This window comes from Leptonychotes weddellii, chromosome 6 (genome assembly GCF_054177405.1).
Source record: "Leptonychotes weddellii isolate Sample4059 chromosome 6, ASM5417740v2, whole genome shotgun sequence".
NCBI lineage: Eukaryota > Metazoa > Chordata > Mammalia > Carnivora > Phocidae > Leptonychotes > Leptonychotes weddellii.
Window position 1 is genome coordinate 98,235,968 of NC_138374.1, and position 18,642 is coordinate 98,254,609.

General features: G+C 43.2%; 1 protein-coding gene across 6 annotated transcripts in view; it reads right to left on the minus strand.

Moving 5' to 3' along the window:
* C6H1orf21 (chromosome 6 C1orf21 homolog) overlaps positions 1 to 18,642 on the minus strand; it is a 213,772-nt gene that overhangs the window by 170,917 nt on the left and 24,213 nt on the right. The window contains exon 2 of one of the 6 annotated variants that reach the window (XM_081824724.1): positions 4,330 to 4,421. The exons of 4 other annotated variants lie outside the window; for them this stretch is intronic. The gene's annotated coding sequence lies outside the window, so the exon portion shown is untranslated. Of the gene's footprint in view, positions 1 to 4,329; positions 4,422 to 17,994; positions 18,158 to 18,642 lie in introns of all 6 variants that reach the window. One more of the 6 variants, XM_081824723.1, reaches the window with a different exon arrangement.

Here is an 18,642-nt window from a genome sequence, read left to right on the forward strand (position 1 = left end):
GGAGGGAAGGAGGGAGGTAGAAAGAGAGATTCCTTCCACAATGAGATGGAAACATTTTAGCATTTTAATCTTCTGAACACAAATTCCAAGAGGGTTTCCCCGCCCCATCCGAACGCCCCACTCCCACAGGATTCCTCTTTCATCGGGGCTCCTCTTCTCCACCAGGGACAGAAAAGGACTCCAGCTGTTAAAGATTCTCTACGGCTGGCTTCTTCTTACCCTTCAGGTCTCAATCAAAGGTCAAGTCCCCAAAGGGACCTTCTCAAGCAGCCCCCCTGCCACGACCTGGCCACTCAATCTCACCACCTGGTTCCTGAGCTGACAGCACTCACCGGGATCTGATCATTGGGGACAACTGTCTCCACCGGGTTATGGCTGCTGCCCCCTGAGAACAGGTGTCCTGTGAGACTGGGGACCTCTCCTGCCTTGTTCCCAGCTGCATTCCCAGCACACCGACCAACGCCTGTCACTGCAAGGTGTTCCATGCTCGAATAAGGGCGAGCCAGGTGGGGGCGAGACCGGAGGTCCCAGGAACAGCAAAGAGGAGGCAGCAGCAGAAGTGTTCTAACACCTCGTGGGCTCAGAGGGGAAAGAAGCAGTACGGCAAAGACCAGATTGAGGTTTTGACCTTCGGGGAAACGTGTTGCTAAGTCCCCGGCTCCTGAGGGTTGGGCAGAGCTGCGCTCCAAGGCCTCAGACCCGCACAAGTGATGACGTCTCTGGACATTCCTTTTGGGCGCTCAACTTTGCACACACTCCTTCTCCGCCCCTCCCATGTGCACACTTTCCTCAAACTCTCCAGGCTGACCACTCCCAGGTCCTCAAGTGTCAGACTTCACCCCGAACTCTCAGCCGTACTCTCGGCCGCATCGTTACACGCATCATAAAGAAAACAGAACGACCCCATCTTCCCAGCAACAATACCCCCAACTTAGCTGCATCTATTCCACATCCTCTACTTTCCAAGGGGTTACAATACAAGAAATGTTCCTTCTGCTAAGGCCGCGCTCCCCACCCCTTCCCACCTCCCAGGGACTTCTCTCCTGTGATCATCCCCTTTTGCCCACATCACCAGCACCTCCCTTTCCACTGCGTTGTTCTCCTGTTCACATTCTATTTTCTCCTCTTCCTAGCCCTCTTGGGCTTTGGTCCCCACCATGCTGCCATCCTTAGATTTTTATAATTCTTCCTGTGGATAACTGGAGCCATCAGAAGCATCTATGTAGGCAAGTAGTATGTTCAAAGCTGCACTTTACAAAGGTCAGCATAGAAGTGATACCACGTATGCACTGCGTATTTTAGACCAGACCTTTCTCAGGGCGCCTGGGTGGCTCAGTCGTTAAGCGTCTGCCTTCGGCTCGGGTCATGATCCCAGGGTCCTGGGATAGAGCTGCACGTTGGGCTCTCTGCTCAGCAGGAAGCCTGCTTCTCCCTCTCTCTCTGCCTAGCTCTTCCTGCTTGTGCTCTCTCTCTCTCTGTGTCAAATAAATAAATAAAATCTTTAAAAAAAAAAATCAGACCTTTCTCAGTCCCCGGCAAAGAGGAGATTGGGGAAGAAAGCCTTCTGCATACCTACCCTTCTCTCTGCCAGCCCAGCAGAGAGCTCTGAGCACCACCCTTGGCAGCCTAAGCAGACAGAAAAAGATTTTCCATGGCTATGGTACTGGAGCAGAGCAAGGAAGACTCTAGGGCCTGGGTGACCACCATGCACACACTCCCCACCCCATCGCCCATCCCCGCAGAGGAAGAATTGCCAGATCAGCTATGCCACTGGAGGCCGAGAGATGGCCATGCACTGCTGTCTCAGGCAGCAGCAAACACATACCTGCCTAAAAAATCCCCAGAGTGAGGAGGAATCCAGGGCCCTGAAAACAACTCACCCGCCTATGGCTCAGGACAGCCCAGAAAGGCTGCTACATACAGCTCCTCATTCTGCAAACCTGAGACAACAGAAGCATGGACCTCTCTAGTCTGATGTACCGATCCCAAACTTCAGTGTCACAATTCCATGACTGAATTAAGGTGTTTTTTGTTTTTTTTTTTAAGATTCTGACACTTGTCTTTTGATATCCCAAACTCAATAATAAAAAATTCGGGATTCCACATTCTCTTTCGCTAAAAACAGGAAAAGCAAAGCAGAGGAGTTCCTAATAATCTTAAGGATTCTGCAAAATCCCTCATGTTCTCCATTTAGTTCTTCAGCAAATGTCTTAACTCACTGAAAGCCTATAAATTTTGCAAGGATGTGGTGCTGTATTTTTCCTTCTTCCTCACAGAGGCACCAGACTTCAAAAGAAGGAATGATGAATGGGTATAGTTATAAATATTCCAATGCTAATGAGAACCAAAGATGAACTGTAGAGAAATCTGGTATTTGGGGGTTAGCTCTTGGCGTGTGCTTGAGCTAACAGGTCCTGACCTCATATAAAAATTCCAGAGCTATTTTATCAAATAAGAAAAACAAAGCCAAAAAGTACTCATAAAGTACTGTAAATTCAGATTTCATCAAACATGATTTAATCAAAAAACATGTTTTCTAAAACATAGGTTAACAGACGGCTAATTGAGATATAAATTATATTCACGGACATTTTAAGCACCTTAAAGAATGGTTATTCGTCACTTCATCTTTCGTGGGGGAAAGAGAAATGTCAATCAAAGTCCTACAAACAGTAAAATGTGTTATGTTTGAAATAGCAACTCCTCTCATGTGAGAAGGGACCCAGAGCAGAGAACATTCAGCGGGACAGAGGCAGGGCTGATTGACTGGTAAGTCTGTTACCTGCACCATACGTAACCAAGATCACAGCTTATAGGTGGAGGCTGCCTAGCGTTGCCTGATTCAGAAGGGAAAAGATCACCAGTTAAACTTGAATTTCAGATGAACGACAGATAATTTTTTACTATGTCCTAAAGTATATCACATGGGATATACTAACAAATTGCTCACATTTTTGGTATATTATATTTTTATCTGGCACACACCTAATGCTACCTGGTGGTTGGCGAAGCTGCTAGAACATTTCAGCTGAATACGAGAATAGCAGATCCCTCTAAGTACCTTTGTTGCCCTCAGACCAAAATCCAGTAATTCTTTTATGCCAGATGGTACCAAATGTGAATAAACAGACACCTCAAGACAACATCCACAGTGTCCATGGAAACACGCTCAAAACCCGTCTGACTGCTTCCCTAAATTAATTTAGAATCATACAATCACAGAATTTTAGAATTGGGAAGACTTGCATAGATTCCTTTTTTTAAAAAAAGAAAAAAATGATGTCATTCCCCAGCGCAAATAACCTTCCTACAACCAGTTACCAACATGAGAGTTAAGGAGAGTGACGTGGACACCGCATTCAACCACAAGAGGGCCAAGAAGTTGCCAGTGCCTCTCCCGCCCCAGCATTTATTTATTTTTCCAATGCTGGCAACGTGAGAGCCCTTTCCACAAGCAGTGATAGAAACAGAGAAGAAACAGACTATGAGCTCCCCGAGGACCGGATGGGTATTGAATTCATCTGTGTAACCGAAATGTTTGGCGCTTGGTGGACACTCAATGAATATTTGATGAATTAATGGGTGACTGTGTGTGTAGTCTTGAGTCACTGAGACCACATATGCTGGTTGGGAGAGAGAGTGAAGCGGGCAAAAGCAAACAGGAGGGGAGCTCTGAGAACAGGGTAATGGGAGAATGCAGGATGACCACAGCCTTGGCTCTCAGGCCATCTTCTAACTGGATCCTCTTGTTTGTCCTATCCCCAGTAATGATGCAAAGATGTCATCATCCCCTACATTTGGGTCCTCAGGAAAGTAACCTGATCGTAGCCCAGGGTCAGCTCAGACCCAGCTGCTTGCCCTCTCCAAGACCATTTCATCCACAGGGATGGGGACACGGGCACAGATAGTGGCCCATAGGCTCTCACTAACATCTGTGACCCAAGGGAAAAGGAATTAGTTCCAGAATACAAAAAGAAATCAGACTATCAAAATTAGTACATGTTTGCTTAGATGACTATAAAACATTACTTTAAGTCAACAATCAAATGCAACTCAGTGCTCACATTCTTAAAAAGAAGTCGTATTTAATGGGGAATATGGGTACACTCTATTAATTCTGATGCAAGGTTAAGTATGACCAGCCTTGACCAGATTCCTTCCTCCTCCTGTCGGAAGCTGTTCTAATGTAAATTACCAGGTAGACCACCTCACATAACATTTAGAAAAAGAATAATTCCTTCTCCTCCCTCCTATCTTCTGCCTCCTCAAAGCCGTTCATTATTGTAATGCCCTGACTTTAAATGCTGCTTCATGCAGCAATTTGTTTACCTGTGCAGTCTTACATAGGCTCCTGTACAGCGATGTACCATATGAAACAGCTGAAGAATTCAGTGTAGGTCTGCTGGAAAAAGTTCCAACGGCTGAAGAATGAAAAGAGGCACAAATACTAAAAATGGCATTTGAAGAGTGTTCACCTTAAGACACTGTGCTCACTCAGTGAGATACTAACACCTCATAACATCCACTGAAGTGGGGTCTAGTCTCATCCTCATTTTACAGACAAGGAAACGGAGACCTAGAGAGGTTAAGTATCTTGCCTGAGGTCACACAGCGGAGCCAAGATTTAAACCTGGACAACATGATCCTGTTTTAGGTAAGCTGTTGATTGTTGCAGCCCAGGAGTCGAATGGACAAAGGGTCATTGCCCAAGAGTGGTTCAAACCTATAAAAATGTTAGGAAGGCCATGCCCCAAATGAGCTAAGATTGAGGGAAAGGGTGTGGGAGGGAGAGAGAAAAAAGACAACCAGACAGAGTTTTCTAAGCAGGGATGATCGAAAAGATGGAAAGGCAAGATGCACACTCCTCAAACTAAAGGCAGAACTACTCAGACTATATTTTGGAGCTGGAGGGTCACTATATTAGGAAGTTCCTAATACCAGGAGCTGGAGGGATACGTTGAATTCATTCATTTCAACCACCTCATTTAACGGACGGGCAGCCAAAGCCAAGAAAGGTTAAATAACTTGTCCAAGATCACCAGGCTGAAGAGGATTCCAAGGCGTCCTGACTCTATTCCAGGGCTCCTCTCCCTCCAGCTGCCTCCCTGGGCCTGCTAGGGAGAAGTGAAAAATCAAAAGAACCTTTAAAAAAAAAAAAAAAAAAAAAGCAATCCAGGATACATAAGGAGAACCTGATCTTTAAAGCCTCTCTGAGAAATCTTTGGGGAGCCACAAAGAGTTAAGGGAAGTTCTTGCAAAGGAAAGGAGACAGGTCAGAGTTTTTTGGGTTTTTTATAAATGGGGTAGATCCAGGAAACCAAACCAGTACACAGAGTCTGTCTAAACTAAAAAGGGGCTCTCACGGACTTTTGTAAGCACTAGGTACTAACGAGAATTCACTAGGAATGTTATGTTGTGTTAACTTTATATCCCGCTTTTTACAGTTTTTGATAAGCAGGAGAAGTCTGGTCCACTTAAAGTATCAAGACTTAGGCAGGGTATATGGTAGTCTCATACCTGGAGATGAAAATGGCAAAATAAAAGGGATTTGGCTCAAACATTGTCTTCTTAGGATACCTTCGGCAGCTCCACTGCAGACATGGAAACCCCACCTACCCCGAGTCCCACAGGTCTGCACACTCGCTCTGCTAGAGCTAAGGTGACAGCTTCCTGTGGTTCATTTACCTGGCTGGACCCCCCTAAGGGGATGGTAAGCTGATGAACCTGGAGCCCCTGCATGTTGGAGGATCTCGATTAGGGTTGGCCGAATGAATTCCTACTTCTCTTTATACGTTCATTATCTACTGAGGACCTACAATGTGCCAGGCACCGTGCCAAGCACCAGTATGCCGGGCTTATTAACAAGACAGACGCGATCCCTGCTCTCGGGGAACTTACAGTCTTCTGATAGGGACAAGGATAAAGCAAACAATCATACAAACAATTATAACAGTTCAGAGGGGAAGTACCGGATGCTACCAAAGGGGGCATTTAGGGAAGACGGTTCTGAGGAAATGACATGTAAGCCAAGAATCAAGATCAGAGTTAACGAAATAAAAGCTAGGAAGAAGAATACCTTCTAGAAGGAGAGCCTGAGCGAAATCCCCGAGGCAGGAAGATGCAGGACATAATGAGAGAACGGAAAGCAGCCCTGTGGGGCCAGAATATGGCCAAGCAGAGTGAGCCCCAGTAAGGTGAGGGGCCAAGCATGAGAGGTGCACAGCTCTCTGAAGACTCCTGCCCAGCGAGCCCACGGATGCACTGCCAAAGGGCTGACGGCTGAGAAACATGATCAGACAGGCTCTCTAAAGACCACTCTGGCTGTGGGTGCAGCATAAATGAGAGGGGAAAGTAAAAGACCACCAATTAGGCTGCTCCTGCAGTCATCCTGGCAAGTTTTGAATGGACAGACAAGTGGGTAAGAGCACTGTTTGGAGGAGTCACCCTTTATGTAACAATCACCCCAGAGGGCATTTATGCTTGGGTGACAATTTCAGGAAGATCTTCATCACGTGGGGCCACCGTTTCTCGCTGGCTCCACCCTGGGTCTCTGTCCTTTCCAACACGTTATCTTGATGGGGGTGAGGCCAGGCAGGAAACCAGCCAAACCACTAGTACGTAAAAATCTGGGAGGGATGGCCGCGATCAGAAAGTTCATTGAACCACTACTGGACTCTCTTGTAGGCTCGGGAAAGAGAAGGTTGATAAAGATGAAAACTGAACGGTCTTGTTCTCACGGGACTCCCAGAGGCCCCAATGGGAAGGGGGGTAGTTTGGGCCCAACACACTTTAATACGGGGCCTACTAAGATAAGAGCTGTTAAGAGCACTATAAACAAAGCTGTATGGACATGCACTAACAAGAGAAATTGATCCTGGCAGGGAAGTAGGGCAAGTTTCTTTCAAAACTGGCCTCTGACCTTCGCCTTTCAGGCTGAGTAACACTTTGAGGGGTAGAGGAGGGGAGGGAGGGGGCATACCTGGGAGCAGGAAGAGTCTGAATAAAATAAGAACAAAGAGGAGTGAGTCTGTGGGAGCCCAGGGGCAAGGCAGGCCTCGATCTATATGGCAAAACATCAGGATTAGCAATGACTTGCCCATTGACAATACCCATCCACAAACACCGTCTCATTTCATCTCACATTCATATCGAGGTCAGTAAGACTGATCTTGTTTGACAACAAGGCGCAGGGATGCTCCCCTCACCCAACCACACCCAAGGGATCGGCCCCATTCCTGAGCCTTGTTCCACTGGTCACCAGTGAAACCAAATAACACTAACAGTGTGCCATTTCACAGAAAGAAAAATAAAAGCCACTAGTTAGGTTTTTAAAAGTTTTCCATATGCTCACGATGACCGTAAATGTAATACACGCTGACAAATCCGGGGCTGCAGCTAATATCAGCTTCATGAAGATACAATTAGAGATTATGGTAAGGAACGGCCCTTCTGTGACCCTGAAGTCAAGAGAGCGCTCAGTCTGATTTCCAGCACGTCCACTTACCAGCTGTATGGCTGTGGACTGGAAATTATTTCATTCCCAAGTGAAGTTTCCCCACATCTGGAAGTTGGGAGTCCTAAACCCACCCCACCGAGACTGCTGAAAGACCAGATGGAAAGTTCAGGGAACCAGGCTGGCACAAACCTGGAGCACTCTGTTAATGTTGGCCTTTATTAACTCTCTTTACAGCTCTCTGCCAAGGTCAGAACATGAGAGACACCATGCTCAACTGCAGGTTCCACATTTTATGAGAGAGAGTGAAAATTCACAGACTGTTTGGGAAGGGGGATCGTGAGAGAAGGTTCGAGAAAGCACTAGTCTTGCAAGTACAGACACCTAAAAGCCTGAGTTCTTGCCCTAGTTTTGTCACTAACTAGCTCTGTGATCTTAGGCATGTCACAACTTATTTGTGACTCAGATCCTACCTGTAAAGTGATGACGGTTGAGATATGAATTCCAAGTGACTCCTAAAGTCCCATTCAGCTCTAACACTCCTTCAGTTTTATGAATCCTGCCTTATGAGGGCCTTTTAAAAAGGAATGCGATTTTCCAAAAGAAATGATTAAAAAGCTCCATGCTCTAGTTTTAAAAATGATTAGAAGCAGTCACATAAAAGAAGAATACACTTAGTATGTTTTACAAGAAATAATTATAAAAGTAGGACCAATAGGAGAGCAGCTCAAAAGGGAAGCAGCTTTTGACTCAGGCTAAGGAAAAAAGAACTTTCCAACAATAAAAATTATTTGCTAATGGACACTCCCAGCACCTTGCCCAAAGTGGCACATAATAAACTCAAGAAATGATGGATAGGTGGATGGGCGGATGGGTGGGCGGGTGGGTGGGAAGGAAGAAAGGGAAGAGGGAGCTGGCTCAGGAGGGAGTAAACTTCCCCATACCAGCTGTGTCCAGGCATCAGCTGGATGATCCTCTGTAAGGGGCACTGCAGAACGGACTTCTATCCCACATAGAAGGTTCTACTACAGGTCAATGTGATATTTCCTCATTTCTCTCCCACTAACTCATACATATTTTATGTATGTATATTTTTATCAGATTAATTTCCCTAAAGGACAGTTCTGTTGATGTCACTCTCCTACTCAGAAAAATTCAATGGCTCCCCATTGCCTCTTCAGTTAAGTCCACAAACCTGATATTTATTTGAGGGTTTATTCCAGCTCTACCTTAAGGACTTTTATTCATTTTTCAAATCCCAACTTGGCTCTATTCCCCATCAAGAAAATGACCACTCTTCACCTTCTCCCCTACCAATTTTCTGAACTGTGTCTATTGTTGTATATTATTGCACACAATTACAATGCATTCAGTGACAGTCCTTCTCGTCCATGAGACTGTGAAGTCCCTGCATGAGGGAGGAATCTTTGTCTCTGTACCTCCAACAAGGAGGAGAATACTTGACTTTCAGTAGTCATTCTACAACAATAGAAATTGCTTATTGTTTATCATAAACCAGGCATTCTGTTAAATTCCTGATATGCAATATCTGCTTGGATCTTTAGAACAACTCTGTTGTCCCTAGTAAATATATAAGGAACTGGGGGTAAGGGAATATAAATCTGCACAAGACACAAAGCCAGTAAGTGGTTGGGGTTGGATTCAAACCTGGTACCTCACGCCTCAAAGTCTTGGACAGGAAGCGTTCCGTATGCTCCTTTCCTGCAGCAAGTCCATCTATGACATCTAAAACACGTTATCCATTCACTCATTCAACAAAGCACTGACTGCGCCATTAGGGGACAGGATCCGGATGTAGAGTTCCTGCCCTCAAGAAGTTTACAATTTACCGTGTGAAAGAGACAAACCAACAATTATGGCACAGTGCAATAATGCTACCAGAGAGATATAGATCGGAAGAAAAACATTTCAACCAAACTGGGGAGACAGGAAATACTAATTATAGCAATGACTTCTAATTATTGAGCACCTACTGCGTGCTGAACAATGTCTTGAAAATCCTATCACAAGGCTTTACAAATAAACAAACTGCAGCCGAGCAAGATCATAGTGTGGTTAAGTGGTTGAGATAATAGTTTCTGGAGGCAAAGTGCCATTGTTCTAGTCTCGGTACCGCTGGTTTCTAGCTGTGCCCTTGAGTGCCATCCGTACCTTAGGTCCTCCATCTCTAAAATGGGAACAGTTCCGAGTCACAGGGATGTTGTAGGGATGAAGCCTAGGCCAGGCACTGAAAATGCTCCCTGATACTGCATAAAGCTTATTAAGTAACTTGACCCAGAGCATACCAAGTATCCGATTCCAGTATCCATATGTACAAAGCCTTCCTGAGGAACGCACCTGTACCCAGGTGATGCTAGGGCTGAGCTTTGAAGGCAAATGTAGGTATAAGAGCAGGGAGGGTATGACTGGCTACAGAAACAGTCAACATTCCACACTGCCCTCTTCTTTCTCCCAGAGTCTTGACCCAATGAAATCCTATCCATCAGCCAACAAAGCCATCCTATTAGACCCCTTCCATGAATGTGCCCCTAATCTCCCTCCCAGACATTTAGCTGACGCCTCTTGGGTCAGGGTCAGTCTTGTGTATACAGCTGGTATTTATACACTTTCACCCATAAACTATGCACACACATACGTGCATATGAGCAGAAATCCATGGGGCTTCTAGAATGCCTCACATTCACAGGGCAGGTACTTTACAAAGCACCACAAGACAATGATCATCAGCTCAAGTTCAGAGATATTTGCTATACTAATTACCATTCCAAAGCTAAAATTAGAAACCATCCCCAAACTGCAGACAGCTCTACTGTAAACAATATTTCCTACTCATCCTAACCCATCATCTTGAGTTTTTCACTAATGGGGGAGGTAAACTACGATTTATTATTTAAAACTGCAGCTCCATCTAAGGAGCTTAAAAACAGACAGGAGAATGTGAGACAAAAGAAACCTCTACCCTTCCTAATACATATTTATCTGAAATTGTCACATCTGTTTTCTTGGCTTCCTTGTAAGCTGGAGTGGAAGAAAGTGGGAAGCATTTTTACATTAAAAATTATCAGAAGCACAGGGGCACCTGGGTGGCTCAGTAGGTTAAGCATCTGACTCTTGATTTCAGCTCAGGTTAAGATCTCAGGGTTGTAAGACTGAGGATCCCCCCACCCCCCAGTGAGCCTCCTGCTCAGCAGGGAGTCTGCTGGAGATTTTCTCTCTCCACCCCGCCCCTCCCCCTCACACTCTCCTCCTCTCTAAAATAAATAAATAAATCTTTTAAAACATTAAAAATAAAATAAAAATTATCAGAAGCGTAATAAAAATTTCCTAACATCAGCCTATGTCAAATATTGTTTTATTTTAAAAACTAAAGGAATTTTATTTTTTTCATGGCCAACTTTTGATCAAGAATGCAATCAATCCACTGTGATAGCAGATCTGGGGGAAAATGCACCAAAAAATGATGAAACTGTGAAGTTACTAAAGGAAAGAGGCAAATATGAATTCCATCTCTTTTCTTTCTTTCAGCCCAATTATAGAAGGGGTAGGCAGATATGAGGCTATAACGCAGGCAACGTTAATAGAAAAAAAGCAAAAGATCAAGAAGATCCAAACATTATATAATCGTCTCTCCTCTCAGGAGTACTCTAAGCACTGATTTAATCTTTATTACAGGTCTCTTTATTTAAAAAAAAAAAAATCATGGGACGTGTGTCGCTGGCTCAGTCAGTAGAGCATATGACTGGATCTCACAGTTGTAGGTTCGAGCCCCATGTTGGGTATAGAGATTACTTACAAATAAAATGTTAAAAAAATAATAATAATTGGCTTAAAAATACCTAGAAAGGGGCGCCTGGGTGGCTCAGTTGGTTGAGCGACTGCCTTCGGCTCAGGTCATGATCTTGGAGTCCCTGGATCGAGTCCCGCATCGGGCTCCCTGCTCGGCAGGGAGTCTGCTTCTCCCTCTGACCCTCCTCCCTCTCATGCTCTCTGTCTCTCATTCTCTCTGTCTCAAATAAATAAATAAAATCTTTAAAAAAAAAAAATACCTAGAAAATTAGGGGCGCCTTGGTGGCTCAGTCAGTTAAGCGACTGCCTTCGGCTCAGGTCATGATCCCAGGGTCCTCGGCGTTGGGCTCCCTGCTCAATGGGGAGCCTGCTTCTCCGTCTGCCTCTGCTGCTCCTTCTGCTTGTGCTCTCTCACTCGCACTCTTTCTCTCAAATAAATAAATAAAATCTTTAAAAAAAAAAACCTAGAAAATTAGAATTGAAAGAAAATTTATTATTATTTTTTGGCTTTGAGGGTTAAGGGATTAACTTATTTCTAGCAACTTAAGGTTAAGCAACAAGAAGGATTAAAGTACATTTTTATGCCAAATAGTACATTTAGGGGGCTTCTCCAAAAACAAAAAGACAGGGATCAAATATTGGCCAAGGTTAAAAATAAAGAAGGACTAATGGGGAGGCAAACCTATCAGACTAAGTCATTTTTTCCTCATAATAGTCTAAAATTAGATCCCTTAGCAATGCTTACTTTCTTTAAATAAAAGTGATATAATATCACAAACTTCCCTTTTAAACACCACTGAGGTACTTGGGTTCCATAAGTACTTGACAGCTAACTACAAAGCTAACCAGACCTAGAGATTTTAAGTCTAATAAAATGTCACAGCCAACCTGGTGAAATCTCAACTCTTATTTGAAGTACCCAGTCTATAAACCCAAAGCTATATGGACAAACACACTCCACAAGTAATTTTAGGGCACAAAAAAGGCCTCAGCTTTCATCCCCCCAAGACACATTAGTAAAATAAATGGAATCAGCCTTTTTCCTTCTTTCAAAGCCTAAATCTGGCTCTCAGAGGTAGTAGGATATTGTGAAGAGTTCCTTCACGTTGGGATCTCTGATGCCCACAGTGGTACATGCAGACCCAGGATCTGAACCCGAATTCCAAGTTCTATTCTAACATGAAGGAGTTAAAGATGACCCCAAGGTCTCTGCTCTTCATCTCCACTGTGTTCTGCACAGCACCAGACTGATCCTATTAAAACTAAGTCAGATCTTGTCATCCCTGTGCTCAGAACTCCCCCTTCACCTTCCCTGTCAGAGTAAAAACCAAAGCCCTACAATGGCCTCCAGGCCACTATAGATTCTGACCCCTGTGTCCTCACGTCCTGATTGTCCCTTTGCTCACCAACTCCAGACACACTGGCCTCTCTGCTCTGGCTGCCCTCTGCCCGGAATGCTCTTCCCCCAAATATCTGCATGACTAATTGTCACCTTCAAATATTTGAATAAACGTTTCCCTCCCAATTAGATTCGTTTAAAATTATATGTCTTTTAAACTCCATTATTTTTCTTTCTCCATGGTCCTTACCACTTTCCAACAAATGACACAATTGATTTCTTTATTGTGTTTCTTGTTTATTGGCTTGTTTCTTCCAGCTAGAATGAACGCTCCCTGAGGGCAGGAATTTGCTTGTGTTTGTTAACTGATGCATCTCAGGTGTTCAGTATGTAGCAGGTGTTCAGCAAATATTTGTAGGATGAATAAATAAGGTCTTCTATTGCTCTAACTTCTTATGATTCCATGAAGTATCCAGTACTTCCCGCTTGGCAAACTGATAACTGGTTATTTCACCACAGATACCAACACAAGAAACTGATTTGTCAAGTTCAAAAACATTTAATTAATTGCCACCATTTATTGAGAATTTACTATGAGCCAGGTACCATGTTTTAGATGTGTTTTCTCATTTAATCATCACCAAGCACCAATTAGAAAGACATTACATTCCTCCCTAATTTTTTAAGGAGCCTAAGGAAATGTAGGCTCAGACAGGATAAGAGAGTAACCCAAGATCGTACTGTGACCTATGAGGGCCCATGCTGGGCTGTCTGCACATCCAGGGCCATCTGACGCCCCATTCTGCCTCCTTCATCATAAACCTGGTTCCGCTCTTCACTAGCACAAACAACAGAGACCCCATGGCTGTGTTATGGGAAGACTCCAGGGTACAGTTAATTATACAGAGAAAATCTGGGCTAAAAAAAAAAAAATAAATGCAACAAAATTTTGTGAAAGAAACTGTACTTTTTTTTTTTTTTAAAGGTTTTATTTATTTATCTGAGAGAGAGAATGGGAGACAGAGAGCATGAGAGGGGGAGGGTCAGAGGGAGAAGAAGACTCCCTGCTGAGCGGGGAGCCTGATGTGGGACTTGATCCCGGGACTCCAGGATCATGACCTGAGCCGAAGGCAGTCGCTTAACCAACTGAGCCACCCAGATGCCCCAAGAAACTGTACTTTTATAATAAAACATATGGTCATTCTTATAAAATCATTCTGATACTGTTAAAACCAAACCAGTAACAACAGAACTTGAAAGGGAGACGCCATGATTAAACTCAGCACCGGTCTCCCTAAAGACTTGCTTATGTGACCAGGATAGCCCCTGACCCCTTCACTGAGCCTCAGCACTATTGGCTGCAGATTCTGAGACTCACTAAGTGAGAAAAATCTATCTGCAAAAAATAACGAATTTACAAAAAAAAGGCACGCTGTAAATTCAACCAGCTCCAGATCACAATTTCTGAGGTTGGTAGGAGTATTTTGAGAGCCATTACACAAGCCCAGTAGAACAAAACCTGAGTCAACTCAGACAGCTGAGTTCAGCAGTTCCCAGAGAATGACAGAAAAAGGATAATTCTATCAGAAGCTCTTTTCTCTGAATCATCTTACTGGTGGACCAAAGTCTTCATTGACGCCAACCCACAAAGGAGACACGGCCCATGAGCAAAAGTTTCTGGAAGGGTTAGCTTCTCTTCCCACGGAGAGGGAAATGGTCCAAAACAGCCACCCACTTCTATGGCTCAGAATAGGCTGTGTGGTTAGACAAGGCTGGGATGCCCGTCCTGAGGCTACCATCACCACCTAAACCGACTCCTGAACCCCAGACCCTGGGGGGCAAGGCCAACCGAGGGTTCTCCCGACTCCCACACACAGGGCACGACAACGTTATGTCCCAGTCAGACCCGGCCTATTCCAACCATCTGATTCCATAAAATCTTCTTATCCAAATTCTCCTGGGGGTTTCTCAACCAGACACTGCTTTCACCTTTCTGAGGTGGGAGGTGGGAGCCTTCAGTGACCGTGGACAGAGGTAAAAGGAGAGTCCCGCATGTTGGCGTTGCCTCATCCAGAAGAAATATCTGAACTTCAAAGTATCGCACGGATAACTGAAGTTTTTCTTTTACTTGATAATTCTAAATTGTGAGTTCAATATCTAAAATTAGATTATGCATAAATGCCAAGAATTCCTTTTGTGATAATCATTAAAACCCCAAATTTAAAATCCCTGCTTAAATGGTTTTAATCAAGAGAGCAATCCAAAGTCTTAATTTTACAGGTCTATTATCTGTAGAAATTTTTACTTTATTAGTAATGTAAAACAAGCAGGCAGTCCCTAGGAAAAGAATTTTTAATTAAAAGCCTTCACAAGTATTCCATAACCACTTTGAGAGCTATCTTGACGCATGGATGCCTTTGGGGGAAGGGTGTACCTAGGCTCTAACTGTACTTGAAAAATAGCATTGTCGCTATGGAAGCAGCTCTAAATTTTGACTGTTCTTCCTTATGCTAGCAAAGGCCATGTTCTTTATACGCAGCTTTTCTTTTCACTGAAAAGGGCTTTGACAGTAATCCACCTAGGGTATAGCATGCCCTGCCTCACCTAGGTACCACCCTTCTGACATGCTGTCAAGCACCATGCTTTCAGCTGAGCCCCAAACATAGAGGTAGAGTATAGATCAATGGAAATACCAGCTTCACCCCCCCCAAAAAAAAAAAAAAAAAAAAGGTGACTTTTCATTCATTCAACCATTCATTCCTTGAAGGAATCACAGATAAGGCCCATTCAAGTTCTTGTCACTGGCCTAATTATGGTCTCTCTTTTCTGGACCCTTTACTGACAACTACAGTCTCACTATTGAGCAAGCATGACCAAGTTTTGTTTAAAAACAAATGTTTCGGAGCACCAGGGTGGCTCAGTCGGTTAAGCGTCTGCCTTTGGTTCAGGTCAAGATCTCAGGGTCCTGGGATCGATCCCCACGTTGGGCTCCCTGTTCAGCGGGGAGCCTGCTTCTCCCTCTCTCTCTGCCCCCTCCCCCTGCTTGTGCTTTCTCTCTCTCTGTCAAAAAAAAAACTTTAAAAAATAATAATAATAAATTGCAAAATAAATAAATAAATAAACACAAATGTTTCATAAATTTTACATTTAAGAGTACAGGCTTTTGGAGTGGTCACCTTTAGAAAGCAGCATGTCTTCCAGTAACATGAAGAAGCTGCTCCAATGTTTGCGACTCCTCTTTCTGAGCTGTTTCCATTTCAATAGCTCAGAGACAGTAAGTTGTCATTCTCTGAAGATGTATTTGATTCTGGGAAGCACCCAAAAGGCCTTTAGAGCCCAAGCTTTCCAAATAATGTAGGTAATCATGTTGAGTAATATTGTTTTTCATAAAAATGAGGTGTGACCATTAAAGTAATAAAACTGGTTTTCTTATGAGGACCATAACCAGACTCTGAAGGCAAACGCACAAAAAAGTTCAAAAAGTGTTTGGTGATGGATAGTCTTGGTTTTTGGTTGTTTTTAAGCAAATGGCAAGATCTTTAAAATTAGTACAAAATGAATCAAAGCTACTCCGAAGACAGTTTTTCCCACTTGGACACACATATGAGTATATGCAATAAATTATATTAATAAATTCTGCCAACTGCCCTTAATTTAACATTTTGATTAATTTTCACAAAATTTTATCCTTTTTCCACCATCATTCTCATTAATTTAAATCATTCACTGTGATAGCAAAAAATATTAAAATATATGATTCCCTCAAGGAGCAAGTGATCAAATGCATGAAAGTAAAGTCTTCTTTAGCATCTTAGAATTAAAGTGGATTTCGAGAGCATCCATCCAATAGATATTTATTGAGCAAATATTAGCGAAGAGAGAAAGAGAGATGTTCAGTTTGCCAAGATTAACCATCTAAATCTCCTTGAGTAAGTCATCTATTTAGGAGGATGGTTTTGTGGCGGTGAAGATGGAATTTATCCTTAGCAATCTTTTAGGCCTGGGACTATTATTTTCAGTTTTCAGTAAGTGGAAGGGGGCAGGGTTTCCTATTATATTATAACAGGAATACGTCTATGTTATGATACCGAGAACAAGCTTCCCTAGCCACAGTGGAATCACCATTTCTATCCTGGGGCCATGGTGGTGGCTATCAGTATTAAAACTTCCATCCCAAGTCAATTCATCTTCTTGAAATAATCAATTCTCCAGGAAAAAGATGAACTCCACAGCTCCTATTTGCACATTCAGGTCAATTAGCAGAGAGTAGGCATAACAGTCTTCTAGATGCCTGGAAGTGGAGTGTTGCTCTAGCAAACCCCTAAAAATGTAGATGGTGGCTTTCTCATTTTACTTGCCCCCAAGATGCCTCTGATATCTTCTCTTCTATTTCATTTTTATAAGGCTTTTCAAAGTCTACTAAATTGATTTCATGACTCATTAATGGGGCACTTCCCACAGTTTGGAAAACAATGACCTACACCAGATGTTTTTGACAGTGTGGCCCACAGTCCATGTCCACCAGAACAGAACATGCAAAGAAAAAAAAAAAAAAAGCAAATTCCTGGGCTCCATCCCAGACCTTCCACAACAGATGATCTGTTGGTAGAGTCCATGAACTGTCATTTCAATGAGCTTCCGAGGTCATTCTGATGTGCACTGAAGTTTGAAAACTTGTCTTGACCATTACCCAGCCATAAATCATAAGGAAAATAGGTCCAAAGAGGCTACATGGTTTTTCAAGATCATACTGCTAATTAGTAGCAAATCCAACAGCAGGGATCGTGCCTCCTGTATTCCTGGGGAGTGTTCTTTAAATACATAAAGAACACCATTCATGCCCATCTCTGATCCATATCCCCCAAATTTACTCAATGGTCACGCCCACTGCTGTATCTCCAATGCCTAGAACAGTGCTATGTCTGGGTTGGGGGGATTAGGAAGAACCCCAGAAATGTATGTCTTATCATTTCCAAAATTAATATTCCAAGAAGACAGGAGTATAAAATCATACATATGGCCAATCTAACAACCAGCGCACTGTTTAATAAGCATTGATCTTCATCAAATGTACCCTGACCTAACAAAACAAATGATTTGCAAGAATGAAAAATGAAATAATGGAGGCAAAGGTGTTTTGCTTTCCCTTTATACAGGTAAGAAGAAAACAGTGGCCAAAAGGGGCAATAAACTAGCAATAAAAAGTGTCAGTTTTAGTTCCTAAATCATAAAACTGACAAATGGTTTTCTCATATTCTAACAAAGGAATAATATCAACAAAAAGCAAGTCGATCAAGGATACTAAATAAAGCTAACTATATGTAATAGAATAAAAACAGACCATGGAATTGGAATGTTTACTGTCAAATTTGTGGTTTGGTTAGGCTGAGTTTACCTTTCTAATATCAATTTTTCCATTTGAAGGGCTCCTCCAGTTAATTCAAGTTCCCATGGGTCAGGCGTTAGGGTCCACAGCTATGACCAGTGATCTATGAGGATTCCACTGAGTAATGTTGGCCCTCTCTTCCAGAAGCAGTCCAAGGATGGTTTTCTAGGGTCTAAAATCAAATTAATTCAATATGCATCTATTAAACAACATTAACTTCTGGGTCCGGTGTGACGCTGTAGGAGTAGGAAGGGATGTAAGTAGACTCTTCAGTTCTCAAGTCGCATAATTGATACAAAAACCTCTCAGTGCGTACATAAGTACTAGGTTATTATCAATAACCACACAAGCAGGTACACAATGACCAACTTCTTTACCTGGAAGGAAGGAGCAAGTAATTGTAATGTATACACGAGAGGACTTCTTTTTTTCAGGGAAATATGCAAGCGCGAGGTAGAGGGGCCTCCCCAGGGCACCTCCTCCCTGACTTTGAGACTCCTCTGTCCTTCACTTTCCTTTCGACTTCTCTGGCAAAGTCCAGGCAGAAAAAGAGACTTGAAGGTGCCCCGCCCCACATACTTGCACACATGGGCCATATTTTTTCAGGGCAGAGAAGGCAGTGGGAGTAAAGGCAAAGCTGACACATTTCTCTCACTT